A 20,171-nucleotide genomic window follows, 5' to 3' on the forward strand; every position below is an offset into this window, starting at 1 on the left:
AGCTAGAGTCAATGGTACAGAACCTCGAAGAGTTGTTAAACCTATATAAATCACACCAGCTCATCTTAGCGGGGAATTTCAACCTGAAGAACCTTGACAAAATTAAATCCCCCCCCCCCCTCGGGGTTCAGGCAGGGCAGCCCCTTTGCACGACTTCCTCAACAATTACAAGCTGACATCAACCCATGTACTGAAAAAAGCTTGCTCTGCCTCCTGGCATCCTCAGCCCACCTTCCGGGACACGTCAATAATTGAATACATCATGGCCAGCGAAGAGCTGGCGGCTAGAATGGAAGACTTCGAAGTCACAGACCGGAAGGAAAGCGATCATAGGCCACTAAGCAGCATTTCAGCTAGAAGTTCCGCCCGCCATCATCTACCAACCTATTGGGGAGACCAGTGGGGAGGAAACACATAGCGTCTTGAGGAGGATCAAGTGGTCAAACAAGACCGGGAATTTATTTCAAGCTTGGTTGGCTCAGAAACAGGGAGTCCGCCCGCCAACCCTTCACCCATAAAAGGATGGGAGATCATTGTCGAGGATCTACAAATCAAGTGCGGGAACCTCAAGACCCAAAACCCGAGACAGAATGGGCAACGGAGACCAGGAAGTACCTGCCCAAACAACGACATACGAGAAAGTAAAAGGCTTCTGCGCAAGGCCCTCGTAGAAAAGAAAAGAGGGGGTAGTCAAATAGAGGGACCATCAATCGCATCGCTGAGGTCATTTTTTAGGAAGAAACTATGAGAACATAAAAAAGCCACTATGGAAAACGAATGGTTCAAAGTCTTCTCCCTTCTTAAACAAAGGAATACAGCACAACTCTGGAAATACATAAACCATCGGAGCAAGCGAGGACCCTCAAGAGAAAATGGAGTATCTGAAAAAGATTGGTTGCTACAGGTCAAACAGCTATACGTAACAGCGCCTTCAAATAGAGATTTATCATGTGGCAGGGGGGACCCTGCCGGGCAAGCCGATCCAGCTAACAAAGTCAAGAGTCATGATCCTAAGCCCAGGCAAGGTCTCTATGGATAATAGACCTCCGGCCAAGGCCCATGGCCCTTCATCAGCCCAGATAAAAGTCCAACAGGTCATCGAAACCATCAAGAGCATGAAAAACGATGGGGCCCCTGGACCTAACAGGATTCCTGCACCGGTCTTCAAACTGGCACCAGAATTCTGGACGTCACTCCTAACCCCGCTCTTCAATCACATCTACTGGACTGCCTCAACTCCGGAGTCCTGGAGGAGTTCCATACTGGTCCCCATTTTCAAAAAAGGGGACCGCCTAAAGCCGTCTAATTATAGGCTCATTGCCCTGCTCGACTTGGAAGCTAAGGCATACGCCCGTCTACTACTGACAGACCTGGAGAAGTGGGTTGAAGAGAGAAACATAATACCTTTGCACCAGACTGGCTTCAGGCCAGAGGCATCAACCATGGACAACGTTCTGGCGATAGCGTACCTTTCAACCCAGACAAGCCTGAAGAATCACCCTGCTGCTTTGTGGACTACAGTACAGCTTTCGACAAAGTAGTTAGAAAAAGACTATGGTGGAAATTAGACAACTGGGGTATACCACTAAATCTTCTGAGGGCAATAAGATAATTATATGAGGACACCTGGGTGCGGGTTAAAACAAGTGCCAGCATAGTATCTCCCAAAATAAGCACGGAGAACGGGCTGAAGCAAGGATGCGTGCTGGTCCCCATCCTCTTCAACCTGTATACGGCGGATTTGGGAGAGGCCTTAAAAGGAGCCAGTTTAGTAGCCCCAAGACTAGGAAGTGAGAGGCTCCCAGTGTTACAGTATGCTGATGACAGTCATAATGGACCACACGAAGGTGGGCCTACAAAGAGCCCTAAACGCACTAAACAATTTTAACATCATCAATAACTTGACAGTTAACCAAGGAAAAACCAAGGTCATCATTTTTGGATCCTACCACCTGAAAAAGAATGCACAGTGGCAACTGGGAAACGTGCAAATCAACTCGGCGGCCTCATACAACTACTTGGGGGTTTGGCTGACGGAACGGGCTCAGGCGAACGTACACCTAAAACAGCAGAGTGCCAAGGCCAGCAATGTTATACAACTACTAAAACAACTACGCCTGCATCTGATCAGCCCGCCCGCCAGCCCAATTCCCACAGTCTTAAGAGCGAAGCTGCTTCCAGCAATTAATTATGGTCATCTTGCCTTTCCTGGGAAATTGGACGCCCTCCTTAACACAGCCCAAGCTAAGGCGCATAAGGCAGTGCTTTCGATTCCGAGGACAGCCAGAAAAACAAGGCTAAGATTGGAGTCAGGTCTGGCAAGCCCAGACCTGATGTGCCAGGGGGAGATTATAAAGTCATATTTAAGGATTTTAAGGGCACCGGCTAACTCCCTAAAAAAAATCAGCTGAAACCAATCTTTGAGGAGCCAGGCTCGGCCTGGCACTCCAGCCTTGCTAACGCAATTAAAGCTTTGAAGATCGAGGCAGAAAGCATCAAGCAGCCGGATATCCCACTGAATGCCTGGAAGAGAGCAATCAACAAACAAGTGTGTGTAATCTCCTTCAAACGAGATTTTAATTCTCTCTGCCGAAGCGCTCACTTAGACCCGTTGAACAACTCCTACGCGGCAGGTAAAGCACAACCTTACCCAAGCGAGGCCCGAAGCACATAGGCCCGAAGCAAAATTGTATTCACGAGGATGACCATGCTAGGGATTGCGGAATTCAACCCTGCATGTGCTCGAAGAGGGTTGTCTAATATGAACGACATAATAGCACTACAGCACAGGACTACAGTACTTAATTATACTTTTCTTTAAATTTTCAATGAGGGTTAGCCATTGGCATATTTTTTTATTATGAACTGTTATAGTAGATTATACCTCTGATGACTAAATTAATGCACTGGTCAAAGAGGGTCGAGTTATATTAACATAATATTTGTTGCTAAGTCTTGTCATAGGAACGTATTTACATAATTGCTTCTGAGTTTCGACAAAGGAGGCCTATATGTACTTGTATGTTATATTCTTATTAATAGGAATTCCATTGAACCAAAGAAATTTCACTTTCTTTTTGGCACACGTTTGGTACCTAATTGTATGTATTTTTACTTTTAGATCTATTGGTCTGATCTTAAGAGCACTTTGTTTTTATGTTGTGGGTCCAGAAGAAGGTGTATTTAATTACAAGACACACAGAAACGCGTCGAGAAGCGGACACAGTGAATTTGTTTTAATAATAATTTGTTTTTAATATGATGACATGTTTGGAGCTATATGAAAAATGTATTGGATTAATGTTAACAATTGCATAAAGAATTACTGTAGAAGATATCATCTTCAAATGTTTGTCTATAAAATGCACACAATGATTTGTAATGTAAAGTGTTTTTAAACGGATATCATATTGAGAGAAAAAAATCTTTTCACAAAGGTACAAATAATAAAACAACAAGAATATATATTCAGATTAAGTGTTGCTAAATTTACGAAAAAACTTTATATAAAATCTTCTTTTCTTTGGTTCACGCAAGGAGGCGGCGGCGGATCTCTTTGTGGAGGACCTGATTGCTACCCATCTCCAGCCACGGGGGCTGAGTAAATTCTTCGCCGTGGAGAGGGCCCACAGGGTTCCCGGGGGAAGGTCGAAGGTCGGAGCCCCTCCGAGGCCTCATCGCCCGGATTTTCAATTTTCGGGACAGAGACACTATCCTGCAAACCTCCAGACTGCATGGACCGGTCAAGTTTGACAATATGGAGGTAAATTTTTACCCTGATTTCACCCCAGCGGTCCAGAAGCAGAGACTGAGCTTCCTAGGCGTCAAACGCCGTCTTCGGGACCTAAACCTCAAATACGCCATGCTCTTCCCAGCCAAGCTGCGAGTGGAGGTGGACGGTCGCACACACTTCTTTGATCGTCCCGAAGCGGCCGGGGACTGGCTGGATACTCTGTCCCGGGATCGTGATCCGGGGGGTGGGGGGCGGCGGGGGGAAGACGGCACGCTGGACCGGGACTGAGGGTTTAATATTGGGCCTCACTCTGGACGAAAATGATGCCACTTTCGATTCTGCGTCAGTTTTTGTAAGTTCCCCTCCTATGGAGGTTGTGTTGGGTCTATTGGGGGTTCTCCCTCCTCCTCTAGGGGGTCTAGTTAGTTTAACTATATATGGGGCGACAGGCACACTGCACGTTGGGGGGGGCTGTTCGAGCTCATGCAGGGGTGCAGGGAGGGGGGAGTTCTGTTGGGGTGGGTGGGTAGGGATGGGGTGTTGTTCGTTTTTCTCACAAGGCAAACGTATTTTTGTGTTAGTTCTAAAGTGCTCTCCGGGGGACGAATGATGGCTTTTGTACATGATGGGGGGTAGGGAATTAACTTTGTGTTCTTGGAATGTGAATGGACTGGGGGACAGGATCAAACGAGGTGTGGTCCTGCAGTTTTTGAAGCGAATCTCGCCCGATGTAGTCTTTCTGCAGGAGACACACCTCATTGGCAACTCTTTTTGCGCCATGAATCGGCGTGGCTATCGCCTAGTGGCCCACTCGGGCTTCACGTCTGGCTCAAGGGGTGTGGGCATCATGGTGAAGAACTCGCTCCCGTTGGAGATTGATGAGGTGCTCCACGATGACAGGGGACGTTACACGGTCTTGGTGGGAAGACTGGAGGGCAAAGTGGTTGTTTTTGTGTCAGTATACATCCCACCGGGGCTGCAGTCGACCACCTTTGCAGACCTGGGGCGCCTTCTCCTTCGCCTTCCGGGGGGGCTTTTAGTTGTGGGGGGGATTTCAATGCAGTGGTATCTGGGACTGTGGATCGTCACCCCCCTAGGGACCTCCCCCGGGCACCGGCGTGGATATCCGGCCTCTTGGATACATTTGGATTAGTGGACTGCTGGCGTTTAAAACACCCCACGCAGCTGCAGTACACTTTCCACTCGGGAGCCCATGGTAGTCTTTCACGACTAGACTATGTCCTTGTCCCGGCGGCCTATGTTGGGAGGGTGGGAGAGGTGCGCCATTTGCCACGGGGTATTTCGGACCACTCCCCGCTCCTGCTACACTTTGATGTCTTTCCGAGGGGTGAGGGTAGGGTGGTCCCAATCAATCCTTGGTACCTGCGCGACCCCACCATTCGCGCTGAATTGATTAAATCCCTTCAGCGATATTTTGATGAGAATGTGGGGTCCGTGCCTTCGGCTGTACCACTGTGGGAGGCCTTCAAGACAGTACTCCGAGGGGAGGTCCTATCCCTTATTTCCCACGCCCGGAGGCACGAGCGGGAGGAGGTGACCCGGATGGAGGCTGAAATAGCCGAGTTGGAGGGTAGTCTAGAAGGTGGGGTGACGGATGCCGCATTACATGTCCTCCAACTCAAGCAAGCGGCCTATAGGGCCCTCGTCACGGAGGCGGCCAGGGGCCTCAGTAGAGAGCAACAGGGGCGACTGTATGATGTGGCTGATAAGGCTGGTAAACTGATAGCGTGGTTGGAGAAAAAAGAGAGAACGAATCGTGTGGTCCCGCTGATTGAGAAAACGGATGGTGTGTGTGTAACTGAGCCAGAAGAAATTGTCTCCTGTTTCGCGGATTATTTCCGTGGGGTGTATTCCCCGGTGTCTCCCTGCTCGGAAGAGGATTCCCGTGCCCTGCTCAGGGATATCGCGCTGCCGTCCCTTTCGGGGGATGCCGGGTGTTGCTGGACGCCGCTCCCACCTCCGACGAAATTGCCCTCGCCATACGCTCGGTCGCTTCCGGCAAGGCCATGGGTCCGAATGGTCTCCCTATCGAGTTGTACAAGTTGCGACCGGATACGCTGGCGCCCCACCTCCGGGCTATGTTCCTGGCGGCACACTCGGTGGGCTCCCTCCCGTTGGACCAGCGTCTGGCTACAATCGTGGTCATCCACTAGGAGGGGAGACCTCGGGACCGGGTTACATCCTATCGGCCCATTTCGCTACTGAATGCGGAGCCCAAGATTCTCGCCAAGGTACTGGCCAATCGGCTGGTCGGCGTGGTGGGCGATTTGGTTCATCAGGACCAGTCCGGCTTTATTCCCCATCGCAGCACAGCCCTTAATCTGCGGCGTTTGCACGGTGTGCTCGCACGTGTCCCGTTCATACGGGAGCCGGCCATTCTGGCGTCCTTAGACGCCACTATGGCGTTTGACACGCTTGAATGGCCATACATCTGGGCGATGCTTGCGAAGTTTGGATTTGGCCCAGGGTTCATCAGTTGGGTCAAATTGCTGTATTCGGGCCCATTGGCGCAGGTGGTGGTGAACGGAAGAGTATCAGCTCCGTTCGAGCTGGGCCGGGGCACACGGCAGGGCTGCCCCTTATCGCCGCTCCTCTTTGCACTTGCCTTGGAGCCCCTGGCGGAGTGGCTGCGGTGGGAGCCTTCCATCCGTGGTCTCCGCTGGACCCCCGAGTATGAGGACCGCGTATCCCTATACGCTGATGACATCCTCTTGTATCTAGCTTCCCCACGTAAATCACTCATAGTACTGGTTGATGTTTTGCATTCATTCGGTCGTAATTCCGGTCTCGTCATCAACTGGGCTAAATCGTGTGTGTATGTTCTCTCTGGGGAGGCTCCTATCCTCCCGCGGGGCTGTCCGATTCAGGTCGCCCCGCAGGGATTTAGGTACCTGGGTATCTTCATTACTCTGGACCCGGAGGCCCGGTATGATCGGAACTTGCTTCCCCCCCTCCAGCGTCTGAAAGAGGATGTCGCGCGCTGGCGGCGCTTGCCGCTTTCGCCGCTCGGCCGGGCGGCATTGTTTGAAATGATGTCGCTGCCGCGTTTCCTGTACGCGTTGCAGAACACTATGGACCTCGTCCCAGCGCGCTACTTCCGCGAGGTGGAGAGTTTGCAGCGCCGCCTGTTCTGGGACGGGAGGCCACGTATTGCCCTGGCGAAGCTGACGCTCCCATGGTATGACGGGGGGATTGCCCTCCCGGATATTAAACGGTACTATTGGGCCTCCCAGCTAGCTGCGATTAATCAGGGCCTATATGGGCCCGCCTTAAACCCGGCATTTGAAATGGATAGGATGCTACTTCCAGGTGGTGACTATAATCGAGCGCTCTACTCTAGCGCGCCCGACGCTCGCCTAACGGGCCCCACGCGTGTCATGGTGCGAGTGTGGCACGCGGCCAATGCAGCTATGGGGTGGAAGGACCGTTTGACCCGGGCGTCACCACTTTACGCGTCTGAGCGGTTGGGCTCCTTGTGGACCTCGAAGGGCTTTGAGAAGTGGGACATAATAGGCATTAGCAAAGTGGGGGATCTCTGGACGAGGGGAGGATTTAAAACGTTCGAGATGCTGCAGACGGAATTTCAGTTACAGGGCAGCGAGTACTTTCGGTATTTGCAGGTCCGTCATGCACTGGGCTCCGTCTTTCCGGACGTTGCCTCCATCCCGGAGTGTTCCCCCCTGGAGGATAGAGTGCTGGATGGACATGTCCCTGACAGCACGATCTCACTGATCAACGACCGCTCAGGCTTGTTGACTGCCCTTCGTGAGGCTTGGGTAGCCGATGGGCTGGAGCTGGACGACGAGGACTGGATCTCCGCGGTGGCTTCCCCGAAAGAGGTGGCCATACCGGCTCGCCTTCGTTTCGTCCAGCTCAAGATACTCCACAGGGTCTACCTGACGGGGCCAAAGCTCCTGCGTATGGGCTATGCTGAGGACGGTTTGTGTAAGCGTGGGTGTGGTGCGTTGGGGACCTTTCTCCATATCTTGTGGGAGTGCCCGGAGGTGGAGGGGTTCTGGCGTGGTGTGCATGAGGTGCTGCGAGTGGTTACGCATGTGGCGCTGTTGCCCGAAGCGAGGAGATGCCTGTTGAATGTGTGGGAGCCTACCGATTACTCGGTGCCGCAGACGTGGTGGGTGACTCTGGGGTATATGATTGCCAAGCGTGATATTGCTCAACTGTGGGGATCCCAGAGGCCCCCGACTGTCTCGGCCTGGAAGGAACACATGGATTGGTGCATGTTTCGGGAAAAGGTGGTGTATGTGGCGAGAGGTAAGCCTGGGACATGGGTGAAAGTATGGGCCCCTGGAACGCCTACCGCGGGGGAATCTGTGCTCCACTGTTATTGCCCGATCCGTCGCCGGCCCCGTCCCCTTAGCCAACTCATCCCCCCGGTACCGGGCACTGGGTTCACCCAGCCCTAGTTTTGATCTCTCCCCCCCTCTTGAGATTCCTATGGATGGCTAGGATCCCCCTCTAGGGGAGCACGTGTTGCTATTTCCGATTGAGGATTGCCTTGTGGGTTTGTTTGTATTTGTTGTTCTTTAAGTTTAAAATGGAACCGTATAGTGGGGTCTGGATGGTGTGGCTCTCAACGATGTTAACTCCTGTGCATGCTCATCCGCAGCACCATGTGTTTTATAAATGTATATCATATGCTCCTTTCATTGCTAGCGGCCGGCCGGAAGGTTGTAGGCCCATATCTGTATATTTTTGAGTCTTGTAATAAACGGTTTCAAAAAAAAAAAAAAAAAAAAAAAGAAATGGTATAAAGTCGTGCAGCGAAGCATCAGCCCTGTGTTTTTCAACTACTAACACTATGACACTAGCGAGACTGGCGAAATGACGAAAGTATCGATACCCTGGGGAAGAGCATGGTAATCTCCGTGGAGGAAAGCTAATGGGTTTTCTCAACGGCGAACCAGTGTTGCATCAACAGTGCCCAATGAGACACACTTAGTGCGCCATAAAGGGAAGTCTAAGAGCCCCGCAAACCAGATCTTCACTGCACAAATGGGGCGTCAAGTACACATGCTCACACGCTGGGGAAAGACCATACGGGTCTCGGGGAGGGGCGTCAAAATTTTAACCAGTATTAAGGTTTTGAATCAGTTTTTAGCCTTTTTGTACTGACCTTTTTTTACTATAAAGATTTTAATTAATTGAACAGTTAATAAAACATACATACATACAGAAAATATGTCTTTTCTTGTCTGTATTTATTTTTAAATTTGGATAAAAACGAAAATTGGGTTGCTTTTTGAGTAATTCTAAATACGGTCTGCCATGACTGCCAGGCCAATAGCTGTGTGGATTGATAGGTAAGGCGGCTACAAATTAAAGGAATTTTTGTAAAAAAGCTTCAACAGCAGAAGATATGCACAAAGTTGTAATTGAAATTTGCATATTTTCTTATAAGTGCATTGATTTACCTTCTGTGGGTGTTTACAACATTGAAACCTAGTGGGCATTCAAGCATTAGTGTATATTTACTGGTTAAATAAATGCGGAAATATACAAATTTCAGCTTCATTTTCCCACAAAACCCAAAATAAATAAGGATAAATACAGATCAAATTAGCAAAAAAATAGATATGGGTAAATACAGACTGAAATGTCAAAAAATAAATACCATAAAACCGGGAGCCCTAGTTATGTTCCATATAGGTACCCTAATAAAGGCTCAGGTAGTCACCTAACCTTTCACCTATATTCTCCCTACCATTACACTACATAACGGTTCTTAGTACTGACCTTTTACCTAGTTACGATAATGTCCAAAAATGACATCGGGTTTCCTCTGAAAAGCTTAATTTATTGTGTACGAGTATTCTTGGAATCACAGCAGGCCTACCATCTCCTGCATAATAACTATGTATAAGGGTCATTCCTTCCGTCATCCCAGTCCGACATGACACAGCAAGGTATATACCCTGGGGGTACCACTTTGGGTGTGTATATACACACACACACACACCATCTCTTGCTGAGATGGTGAGAGGAGGAAAGGACTTCCATGCCGACACACTGACGCGAGACGCTGAGGTTCCTGCACGCAGACACTCCAGCTCGCAGTGGTCTGACGCATCCCTTGTGGGTTGTCCATTGCGAGACCAAGACGGGGTCCCACAGTCTCTCACTTTAGGTAATGGGGTTGACTTTATCCTAGAGGGATTCTTGGCTTTTACACCTACATATACGCTAGGTACACTTGCGTACATCTAGTTAGGGTCGCATCGTAGGAGTACGCATTTATTACTGTCATGTATTTTATGACTGCCTGTATTCATTGTTTTAGCACAATGGTAGAAATCTACCATCCTTTTACTCTGTTAGTGCTTCTAATCATTTATATATGTTTCTGTCTAATGGTTGTTTCAGCACATCTATTTTACACTAGAATGACGCTGGTTCAATAAATGCTCATTTAAAAACGTCCCCACCCTTTATTCTGTGCATCTCTCTGAGAAAGTAAGCACGTGTGACTGAGTGAAAAGAATCGCACTGTTTCCATGATCCTGAGGGATCAGGGTTGTCATGTTCGATAGTTGCCAAGAACTATTCTCTCCTTGGTAAGAGGGGTTTCTAGTGGCACTGTGAGCTAGCCGGTGTACAGGCTAACCTACTAGCTGGGGGTATCTAGAATCAGTCTAGACAACAATCCTACTGTGTACGTTGTCTAGATGCGCAGATCCAATATATGTTTATAGGACCTACACAGAGCTGACAAGCTTGTGTTTATGCACCTGCACCCAGTGATGGTACAAGGGCTTGAGAAGACTTTGGGCAGCATTTCCAGCACCCCCAAAAATGACTTGTTACTCTCTGCAGATTAAGGAATGAATCCAGAAAAACGTCTTGTTACACAGTACAGGCTGCACCAACAAGGGTGAAAAATTAAAGACTAATACGGAAGAAAGCAGTCGCGGATTGGCAAGGTGTGTAATTGACCACTGGCTGATGGGCCTCCAAATGGGGTCAGTTATTGGGCCGGTATTTAGTCTACTAAGGAGACTAAGGCGTCTCAGACTCCACCACAAGTACACACCAAGAATGCTGTTACAGCCTTTCCGTGCGTATACCAAGCCTGACCCCATGCAAGTGAAGTGAGGCCGGCCAGCTAATTGGCAGTGTCAGAATGATATTGAGCTGCTCCATCTATCACAGCATGAGGTGTGTGTGCCCCCCCCGGCTGCCCCCACCCTGGCTCCCCCCATGTGTGACAAAGGCCTCAAGGAGCTGCTGATGATAACCATTAGCACTTGCTTTGCAGGCGACAGGACTGGAGGGGGAGTGGGGGGGTTGGTGAGGGTCAGCGAGGGAGCTTCTCAGTTTATGTTTGTCCCCCCTCCCCTCCATGGAACAGGAGGAATAAATCAGTCTCCTCTATCTGCCAAATATCAATTCCTGCAATCAACAGGGAGAGATTGTGTTCTTAGCCGACTCTGAAACTGGAAATCCAGGTTCAAGTGGCAGCGTCAGCTCAATAGCACATGATTCTGAACAAATCACGTAATCTATATAAGCCTACAAAAATGTATATGACCTTCTCTAATGTTATCTGGTGCTCATGTAAAAGTGTTCCAATGCACCTGGAACAAATGTGTGTTATATAAAACTGCATGAATGTGAGGAAAGTGACACTTTTTCCATTTACACACTAGCAACATTACCTTTGTCGGAACGTGCACATGATGCTAGCAGCAACTTGAAAAAGAAAAACAGATGCACATTTCACTAGTCTCCGAGCATTGGAGGGCTTCTCTTAAGTACTGTAAAAAAAAATAATGTCTAAAAAGCCCAGGGTGAGTGCTAAATGCAGTCTAGGTCAACACAATGCCCTGTTTCCCAGGGGATATTAATCAAAACATCCACAGCGAACTTGTGCATAAAAAGAAATAAAAGTGAGTTCATCGTATTTTTGATATTCTGCGTCTCCAAAGTATATTTTTTTCAATTGGAATGTTACTTTCCTATTTAAGTACTGGCCCTTTAAGCTTTAAAATACTTCTACTACCGCAAATATTTGACATAATTTAGCTCTGTGATCCTAACCAAGCAGTGCATTGCGAAAGGTTGCAATCTGCGAATGTGGGCGACTTATTTGGCTGCCCTCACTGTGGCCCCAAGCCAACCCTGGAAGAAAGTGTTATCATGCACTCCATTTACCATGATACTTTGGGACAAATTGAGTCTTGGAATGCGAGGCAATGTGCTCCCACACGCGTTCTGTTTGAAAAGACTCCCTTGAGCTACTGAGCTGAGGAGCTTGTGTGGATGTACCTGCATCCAATGATAGTACAGATACCCAAGAAAACTTTGGGCGGCATTTCTAGCACCCCAAAATTACTTGTTGCTCTCTACTGATGAAGGAATGAACTCAGAACACGTGTCTAGAGTTACGCAGCACAGGCTGTGCCAACAAGGGCGAAATAATTAAAACTACTAAGGAAGTAAGTGTATCATGCACTTTATTTAGCATTATGGATTGGGGGCAAACTGAGTGCTGGGATGTGAAGCAGTGTGCTACCAACCTCCTGTTTGTAATACAATATGCGGAACACATTATTAGATTAACTTGATATCTAATTAGCATATTGAGTAGATGCCTTAAATGATAGGATTAGTTAGAGTTATAGATAGTGAGTTTAAACTAGGATCAGAATTATGAGGTGCAAACAATTTGTATATTTGATTGGGCATCTTTAGGCACCTCAATTAGAATGGCTGTATGACATTACCACGCCTAACTTCATCACGCACATCTTTACATCGCGGATTTTAAAACACATTCCACTACCACGCATTTACATTTACTCATATTAGAAACCCCTTCACCACGCATTTACAACACATTCCACTACCACGCATTTACATTTACTCACATTAGAAACACCTTCACCACGCATTCCATTACCACGCATACGTTTAACACGCTTACTGGTCCTGAAAAGTCTTGTCACAGTCTAACACTGCCACCTACTGTTGAAAACGTATACATTAAAAATTAATATATTTAATTAAATGCCTTTGTTGTTTACTGGTTTGGCACAGTTTGAACATTTTATCATTTTGGGTGGAGGCCCCCAAACCCCCTTTTTTAATTACCCAGAAACGCGTGGTTTTTTTGTCGTGTGTTGTAAAGGATGTAAAAAATGTAATATGAAGTAGAAACTTCGGAGTAAATGCTGTTTCACAATTAGGAGTATCATTATGCATTGAAATATCATGGAATAGTTTTCGGATTTGTAACACAATGGGATTCACCCATATTATGAGATTGTCAAATTTAAGGAAGTTTTCAACATATTTTATTGTTGTCAGTTATTTGTGTACAGGATTTTAAGCACAAGGTCGGCTAAAACCACTGTGATAGAATAAACATGTGAAAATATATATTTTTGTAAAACAGAATAACTATTAATGTCAAATAAGTTTTTTCTCTTGAAGGTGTGAGACGTCAATAGGAAATATACATTTTTGTGTAATGTGGAGATTAATGGTAATTAAGATGTTGGGAGTTGAAATGTATGTGAAGGAAACCATATTTTATTTTTTTTACAATGGATTTAGTTTGAAATGTTTCAATTTTTTATGTTGATTGACAGCCCTGAAGAAGCGATTATATCGCGAAACATGTATTGGGTGAATGTTTAGTTTTTTGAGTCATACAAGATTTGTGAAAACGATGGAAAAAAATACTAGCAGAAAGTGAAATTGTATTAAAAATTAGACAATTGAATAAAATATTTTTTATCCGAAGCCGCGAGATTGATGTTGTTCTTCAATATATTTCTGTCAGGGAACTTTGAATTATGTACTAGAAAAAAAATAGACTGGAAGGTATCAAGTGTTCTGGGAGGAGGGCCTGTACAGGTTTCCTTTTTACCTGTGTCAAACAAAATATGAAATTACAAAATACATTATATAAACATATGTTCTGCTCTATTCATCAGGTGGCACAATCGGCTACGATCCTAGACCTATCACTACTCATCAATCTGTTCATCTTCCAGCTATTCCCATCCAGCTAATGTATAGTTCCCTGTCTGCTGACTTCTATCTATAATCCACATTTGTAAAGCGCGAACAATCACCCGTAAGGGTCTCTAGGCGCTGTGGGCCGTCGGGAAGATTAAGCAAGCTATTGCCCAGAGTCACATGGTGCTGGGCTAATCTGCCGCCGGCGATCAAACCGTGATCCCCAGATTCCGGTGTCAGTCGCCCTGGCCGCAGCGCCATTTACTGCTCATTGGGCACTACAGGTGCATCTCTTTCATCCTCCCCACCCTCCAGCCACTGCATGCATCATCCAAGACTGCAGCAGCAGATCTACTAAAACCTTATCTTCCGTCCTAACTTCTGTCATTCTAAGGCTACAATTTAGACTTTGGCGGGTGGAGTAAAGGCAGTCATGGCGGTCACCATGCCTGTACCCCGCTCACCAAATTTAGAGTTCGCCATTGCCCTGCGGTGAACTCTCTAAGTTTGTTTGAACCACCATCACAGCGGCTCATACAAAGTCATTTAAAACGTTTGGTATACATTTGTCATTGTGGCAGTTGCTTGCACCAAAAACTTGTTAAAAAATTTCCCAAAACAGACTCCCAAAGTGTACGTTTGTAGTTGGAAAATAAAAAGCTAATGGCCCAGATAATATGGGAGTATTTTCTCATGGTGTAGCAGGTAATTTAGATTATTTTGACTGCCCCTCGCTGCCAAGATATTCCTGACGGTGACGGACAGTAAGAGAAAGACATCCGACCACCCACTCCAATTAGGGTAGATGGTCAGCTGCTTACCTCTGAAGACCTGCACTCTACAGACTGTCAACTGAAGGTTTAGGATTATGGAGTAAATGTTACTCTGTCAATGTAAGCCTGATGGTCAGCCCTTCTCTAAATCCAGTGAATATATTTGGCAGATAGGGTATCCCATCGCTGTTGTGACCCTAAGTTCCTCTGCCAGTGACCATTCCAGCAGCTCTCTTTCCCAGGTAGCCACTGTTGGTCCTTCTGCTTGGATCCATCCGATTGCTCTGCATCTTTTCTCCAATGCTAACCCCAGCAGAGTGCATCTATGCTGTAGTCTCACTCTCTTGGATCTGGTGTAAACCCCAACATACACAGCTTTGTTTGTTATTGTTATCGTCCTCTGCCTGGCTGACACCCAAAGTCAGTATTCAGTGACCTTCTCACGTCCTATGTGCAAATGTGGCCTAATATTACTTGCACTTGGGGGGGACAGAGGGGATCTGTCCAGATAAAATGTATGTAATTTAAGGGGCTTCTTGTAAATGTAGAGGAGGAAATTTAAATGTCAATTTAAACCATGCATTACTGGATACTCCAAGAACCAGTAAACATCCCGTCTTCCATTCGGTGTCTGTGAGCAGCACCCTAAGTCTGTCTCCCACAACTGGCATGCTTTCAATGGAATTTTACATCTATCTCTTTTCAGGGCTCTATAAATATGTGTCATTAATCTACAACACTGTCCCATTTCCAGCAACATGTCCAATGTTGCTGTAGTAGATGGGGCACTCTGGAACTCCAGCCAAATCTCTGGCAGATTTGCATATTGTGAAAACTGCCTCCGGGGTACATCACACTGGTCCTGTGCCACCACAAAGGTGAGAAACTCATCTCCTTATACAAGCATTTTGACACCACTACACTGTTTCTTCATGATCTGCTCTTATGGGATTATCAAAAAGGCTAGTGGCACAGAGAAGAACGGCATCTCCTCTGCTGCTGTGCTGTTTTATGATTTCCACGTACAAATAGACCACATCTATGCATGTGGTACACCTATGAAAGGTGTCTTAGCAGAAGCACAGAAAAAATTGAAGTACGAATCATCGTTCATAGTTAGGTGAATCTAAATGTCTCATGGTGGCCCATAGTGTACACTAGTGCTGTCAGGAGCTACTCTGTGCCTCATCTCTCAAAAGTGGGCTCTGGGACATAAAATTGCACCGATAAATAACATGAAAGTAATGGTACGATAAAGACACTCCCTACCACCTCCGCGCGCGCGCGCGCACACACACACCTCACCCTTATCAGCACTGGTTATTCTATCAAACACTTGCTCAGTCTACTTCCTTTTCTGGAACAGGCAGCTGATGATCCTTGGTTTCACAAGTGACAGTGTGAACTCTGCACTGAGCGATGGAGTGGCTGCTGGTGCCCCTGTGTTAGAAACGCAAATATAGGTGGGCAAGCCAGGCTGATTTCGTTTTTCAAAGCAAAAATATATAAGCGCAGGACAGATGAACGTATTCATCAAATCTGAAATCGGGCTTTTCTACTTCAACTTTTTTTCAGGAGTAAACATGACCACCCCCTGCAGGCCATGAGAATACTGTTTCCAGTCCAAGACTTGTGTGTCCACCAACCTAATCTTAGGCTTAATCTTGTTTTGCTTCCATTGAACTAATTAGACAAACACCTGAGATCAATTATTTGTAAGCTTAAAGTTCAGGACTGGAGACCTTGTCCGTAATGACCTGGAGTGAGTTGGGTCATTCCACTCTTAATTCAAATGCACAACATGCACGTGAAAACCGGTCTTCACTTGTGGATCATTGAAAACTTAAGTGGGGGCTCTTTCTCAACTCGGGGGAAGTTGGTAAAATCAATATAAAAACAGATTGCCCTGCCTTCCCTTAACTTTGTGCTTATTCTAGAAAGAATTGAGTTACTTTGATTTCACATGCAAGTAGTACATCTTTTACCAGAGTGTAGCGGTTTAGTAACCTAAATAATCAAACGCAGGCATTGCTCGTTGGTGCTAAACAGGAGAGTGGAGATATCCATCGAGGGGCTGATTTGCACAGGTTATTCTTTAAAAAAAAAAAAAAAAACACCTTTGGATGAATACGTTACCTCGTCTGACCACATTGTGTGATCCTAAGTAATTACCTTCCTGCCCCTCCTTTTCTATGATCACGACACGAAGTACTTTGAAATACTTCTGCTTAGGGCTCTGCAGCATGTGGTTTAAACCTATGCTGCTCCATCTGCAATAACATTACAGTTCAAGTATGGGTGGCAGGTGGCAAAGGATTTGCCTTTTAATTCACTAATAGCATCATCAGGGTAGAGGGGGCGGTTCATGAATGTTTCTAAATTCATTTTTAGCAACTATCAGTTCTAATTAATGATACTAAAAGCAGCGACGCCATTTAGTGTACTGAAGTGAAACACTACCAAGTGTTAAAAAAATACACTGTCCTCGATTTCGAAGAAACAAACGGTTTCCACCTGACCGTTGCTGCATGATTTACATGGAAATTTTTTTGAGATATAAGCTCGTGATCTTAGGTTTAAATCATACCCTTAGCTGTGGTCTGGACCCCCACCCCTTATTAACCTGTTGGATTCGGTAGGTTACCAGTACACACGGCACACTGTGGTTTACAAGCACCCAGAGGGAAAGTGTGAGCCCACCTAGAAGAGATACAGCAAACAATAAATCACGTATTTACAACTAACAGCCAAGAGAGAAGTGGAAACAGAACAATAAAGAGGCAAGAGGAAATAAAAGTGTCGTAAAGGGTCCCACTTATAGAAAATAGTACTATTTAACAGTACGTGGGTCCGTTAGTTCCCATTCACTTCGACCTACGTCGCACACAGTCCTACGTGGTCATACCTTACCTGCAGGTTGTGGCAGCAAGAAGGGGTGTTAGCACGGGTGAAAGGACTTGTCCTCAAGACGCCAGGACCTGCACAGGGCCAGGCTATCAGCGGGTGCAGGGGCGGCAGTGACGCACAGTAGACTCGGATTAAACTCACTCTAGCCACGGCGTAGTGCCCTGAGGCGGTGGCACGCACTCTAGTGTGTAACACCGCCCCGAAAAACCCCTCTCCGCCCGGGACTTCGACAGCCGCTCCTTGGACCGCCGCGGTCCTGGGGCAGGCAGCGCAGCACGCATGCTCACACCGGGCCCGACCCTCAGCTCGGGGGTCCTAGAGCACGTGCGCCGGACACTGGAAATAACTTTCCGTCAGCGGCCTGCGCCGCAGCTGCACTCTCTCTAACCTTCAGCGCTTCCAGGGCAGCAGGCGGGAGGGGAGGCTTCAAGTAAAACTACAACCGTGCTAGTCACGCATGCGTTTGCCGTTAACTGTCTCCGCTGCAGGAGCAACTTTTCGGTTGGCTTCGTTTGATTTTGTGTAATACCGGCGGGAAGTGTGCTACATCTGTATCGTCATCCGTTGGACACGATGTGAGATCTACTCTGTTCTGAAGTTTATAATACATGGAGGCTGCACTCTTTTTCAGGGCTTGAAGTGGGATGGAAAAAAACTAAGTGGGGGGGGGACTCTCAAAGGGGCGTGGCCAATGTCCGGTCCGGTCTGTGCAGGTAACAGCGGTGAGGCAGCTGGGGGAGGGATTTCGAGGGACGATGCCGAGTGAGGGACAATGCCGAGGGAAAATTGAATATATAATTAGTTTTCACTCGGCCTGGTCCCTAGAATCGCCCCCCCCTGCGGCTTCACGCTGTTACCTGCATGGACCGCTTCTTATTAAGGGCGTGGCTTAAAAACACAAAAACTGAAAAGCTGTGCTTAGCCTAGTGTGCCGCCCGACTTGTATTTTGCTGTTTCTGTCATTGCATCCAGATATATGATGCAACAAGTAACATCATAGTCAGGACTATTGGCTTTTGTCAATGGTTCGTAGTTGCATAAGATAAATAAGTAGTAACTATGGCTTCGTTGTATATAATATTGAAAAAGCTTCCACTTAAAGCCCTGGTGACACCACGACAATGTTGCTGCTACTGAGTTTCAAAAAGAGAAGAGAAATCCAGAGAGAAAATAACTCTCTTTAAAGGACTTCCCTTCACCTACAATGCTCTCCTGGCATGAGGGCATGCCATCCATACCTTCTCTACTAGTGAGAAGTGTGAGCGCGCGCACATCGTTGTGCCTGCTGTCACTGCAGTCTGGGGGGGACGTACCGCCTGTACCAGGGCGTAAAACAGAGCCGATAGGGACCCGTTTCAAGGCCTCTTTTAAACAAGCATTTGCAATGCAATAGGTCTCGCATTCACGCGAGTTTAAGCTATTAGTATTGTAATTGACAATACCTTTTATTTATGTTTTAAAACCCAAAACATAAATAAAAGGCATTGTCCTTTACAATGCTAATAGCTTATTTAATTTTTATAGCACGCATTTGCAGTGTAATACGTCTTGCATTTGCAAGATTTTAAGTTATTGTCATTGTAAATGACAATGCCTTTCATTTACCCGTTTTAAAAACAACATATAAATAAAAGGCATTGTCATTTACAATGCCAATAGCTCAAACTCTCATAAATGCGAGACCTAATGCATTGAAAATGCTTGTTATACTTGCCACTAAGACAATTTGTTGTTTGTATCAAAGCAGATGGGGATATGTTGAGACTGGATGCAGGGAGAGACTAGGATTGATTCAGACAGAAAAATAAGCAGTGGCAAAGCCAGTAACTGATGTCGAGCCCAGATTACAGACAGATGCAGACGTAATACGTGAGGGGCGGAGCAAGCTGAGGCGAACGGCATGCTCGAGTCTTCTGCTCCCCCCCCCCCGCAGCCTGAGTCCCATGAACCCCTGACCAGTACCCCGCACGACATGCCGGCTACAGGTCACGTTGCAGCTTATTTTAGCCAACAATTAGGTTCAGCTCATGGGGTTTCAGGAAGAGTGTGGCTGCCGATAGCTGGCAGCTGCAGAATAAGGGCCACCGGTGGCCCACAGAGTAGGCCCGACTAGGATCGGGGCAGCCTGTGGACTCGCCGGGTGCGCCCCACTCATCCAGCAACTCAGTGGCACAAGGCAAAGGGGCCAGGACATTTTAAACCAGCTTTTACAAAAAGAGGAAAGAAAAAATATACATATGTAAATAAATAAATAAATCCTCAGTGCAGCTCCAGCTCTAGAGGCTTTTTCAGCGTTTTTGTTTTCCCATACTCCAGCCATACTTCGGCTTTATACCTGCAACAACAGTATTGACAGTAAGGACTTTATGCACATTACTGGAAACTGGAGACTGCATATAATTTGGGATTACCAATCAATTAGCACCACGGAGACCTCAGTAGGGAAACGGCAGAGGAGGCCGGGTAATGGCGCATGGAAGAGAGGCTACAGCGGGGGCGCGGCTGCCTTGGAGAGCAGACAGACATTGTCTGCTGATTGTTCTTGAATACAGAAGACCGAAATACCAGAGAGGAGGGCAAGTACGCTAGTACTCCAGCAATTAAAGGGTCAGCACTTCGCAAGTAGAGCAGCAGTGAGAAACCGTCCCTACCCCGTGAATCTCTGCATCTGCAATCCCTGCCGTGGGTCTATCTGCTGTCATAGCACCAGGGTAACCTAGAAGAGCCTCCCGTGAAGCGTCCGTAAGTATCCGGTG

At 47.0% G+C, this 20,171-nt stretch overlaps 1 protein-coding gene across 3 annotated transcripts in view; it reads right to left on the reverse strand.

Moving 5' to 3' along the window:
* The window catches only part of TSPAN12 (tetraspanin 12), a 326,891-nt gene extending 309,071 nt beyond the window's left edge, over nt 1–17,820 (reverse strand). Inside the window, exon 1 of one of the 3 annotated variants that reach the window (XM_085654151.1) lies at nt 17,419–17,820. The gene's annotated coding sequence lies outside the window, so the exon portion shown is untranslated. The remainder of the gene's footprint in view (nt 1–17,418) is intronic. The other 2 variants (XM_085654154.1, XM_085654152.1) reach the window with 2 other exon arrangements.
* Nucleotides 17,821–20,171: the final 2,351 nt, after the last annotated feature.

Source organism: Triturus cristatus, chromosome 4_1, assembly GCF_964204655.1.
Source record: "Triturus cristatus chromosome 4_1, aTriCri1.1, whole genome shotgun sequence".
Taxonomy (NCBI): domain Eukaryota; kingdom Metazoa; phylum Chordata; class Amphibia; order Caudata; family Salamandridae; genus Triturus; species Triturus cristatus.